Source organism: Diceros bicornis, unplaced genomic scaffold (genome assembly GCF_020826845.1).
Source record: "Diceros bicornis minor isolate mBicDic1 unplaced genomic scaffold, mDicBic1.mat.cur scaffold_653_ctg1, whole genome shotgun sequence".
NCBI classification, from domain to species: Eukaryota; Metazoa; Chordata; class Mammalia; order Perissodactyla; family Rhinocerotidae; genus Diceros; species Diceros bicornis.
The window spans coordinates 51,240-53,706 of record NW_026691525.1 but is presented as its reverse complement, the minus strand read 5'-3'; positions in this window follow the sequence as shown (position 1 = coordinate 53,706).

Below are 2,467 nucleotides of genomic sequence, written 5' to 3'. Positions count from 1 at the left end.
CCTCCTCCTCCCTCCCATGCACTCCTCTCCCTCCTCCCCCTCGTCCTCTTCTTCCCTCTCTCTTCCTCCAGACCTGTCTTCCTGAGCTCTTGTTCTCCCCTGATACATGTCACATAAAAGAGAGCCAGGGGGCCCGCCCGGTGGCGTGGTGGTCGGGTCCGCCCGCTCTGCTTCTTCGGCCTGGGGTTCGCAGGTTCGGATCCCGGGAGCGGACCCACGCACTGCTCATCAAGCCGTGCTGCCGCGCCACCGCACATACAAAAGAGAGGAGGACGGGCAGAGATCATCCTCAGCAAAAACGAAGAAAAAGAGGGGAAGATTGGCAACAGACGTTACCTCAGGGCCAATCTTCCTCAGCAATAAATAAATAAATAAATAAATAAATAAATAAATAAATAAAAATAAAAAATAAAAAGGGAGAGAGAGCCAGGGCAGAGTGAGGGCTCTGTCCCTCCCTTCAACAAGGGTGTTGCAGGCGCCCCGGGACGTGTTAATATCCTGAGCAGTATCGACAGGAGCTTCTGAGAATGGTCCACATGCTTGACAATGTACAGGACTCACCCTATTTTGACCTTCACAGCCACCATTGTCATCAGGTCCATTTAATAAATTAAGTGAAACCATTTTCATAGCCCCTCAAGGTATGGTGGGCCCTACTCACCTCACCTACTGTGCAAAACACAGAAAGATACCTTGCCTCTGCCTCTTGTTCCCCGAGGGTGGGTAGGAAACCGGTTACAGGATGATGGTTGAATTCACTTGGAAAAAGCCATCAAGGGATTTCCCTCCCACGGCCTCCCCCCTGACTTGAAGCAAGCTGTCTCCTCCTCAGGCTGGCTCTGGCTGGATTCTGCAGGCCTCACCCTCTCTTGGCTGGAGAGCCTGGGATCGGTTGTGGCTCGGGATCCGATATAACATCAGAGACCTACCATGTGATGCTCATGGCTGGCATCAGCCGAGCTGGCACATCCCTTACAGTTCGGCTCGTGTGGTCGCTCACATCTGAGATTTCCATGAATTCCTTATAATTATAACAAGATATACAACATTTTGTAATTCTTTATGATAAGATTTCCAGAACTCTTATTTCCTATTGAAAGGATGCATCAGGACGAAGATACCTAGTAGTAACCAGGTAACTACTTTCCCAGATCTCTAGAACACTTTGACTCTAGGATGCTGGGGAGCACACTCTTCTCACTTCTTCTGTTATGACTCTTCACTGAGTAACGCAGATCACGACAATGACTTAGTTAAGATTTCAGTAGAGACAACCGTATAGAAGCCGAATAAGCATTTGAAGCCAGAGGGCTGAAAACATACTCTTCTCAAGTGCTGGTCTGCAGCCAGACCGCAATGACAGACCACTTGACACCCAGCAGGCTGGCGAGTCTCAACACAAGGGAAAAGGAGACGTGTTGGCCAGGGCCTGGAGAAACCGGAACCCTGGGCCTTCCCGGTGGGAGCGCAAATGTTGCAGCCGCTGTGGGAAACGGTGCGGTGGTTCCTCCAAAAATGACACCCAGAATGACCAGAGGATCCAGCCATTCCACTTCTGGGTATACACCCCCAAAGGACTGAAAGCGGGGACTTGAACAGAGGTTTGTAGACCCGTGTTCAGAGCAGCACTGTGGACAAGAGCCAAGAGGTGGAGACAAGTCAAGCGTCCAGGGACGGAGGAGCGGGTAGACAAAACGGGGTCTATACACACAGCGGAAGATTATTTCGCCTGACGGAGGAATGAGGTTCTGACACGCGCCGCAGCACGGCTGAACCTTTCAGACGTGTAGCTAAGCAAAAGAAGCCAGACACCAAAGGACAAATATCGTATGATTCCATTTACATGAGGTCCCTAGAGTAGTCAGATTGATGGAGACGGAAGGGAGAACGGTAGGTCCCAGGGGCTGGGAGAAGTGGCACTGGGGAGTTATTGTTGAATGGGGATGGAGTTTCAGTGTGGCAAGTGAGAAAGTTCTGGAGATGGATGGTGGCGATGGCGGCACGACCCTGGGAACGTCTTTAATGCCACTGAACTGTACACTTACAAAGGGTTAAGAGGGTAAATGCTATGCTATGTGTATTTTACCACAATAAAGTAATATGAGTCTCAGGTCGTGTCGCAACAGGGATTGCGTCCTATAGATATTGGCACCAGGTGTCTCCTTCCTTCGAGAGAGCTAGAGATGTCCAGAATAAGTAGTTGAAGTTAGGCGCTGAGATGTAGCTTCTTCCGGACTCTCAATTCTTCTTCTCCTGGCTGCATTCAGAAGTTACTAATGTAGATGAACCCGGGTGCAGAGGGAACTAATCACCCAAGGAACATGAGTGGAAGGAGTGGAGGCCTTCCTTGAATTGGAAAACATAGCCTCTCAATCGAACGTTCTATTTTAGGTTGAAAGCACGATCAGTCTGAGATGAATAGTGGTGCACAGGAAACTCGCTTCCAGGAGATCTCTAGAGAGAACCC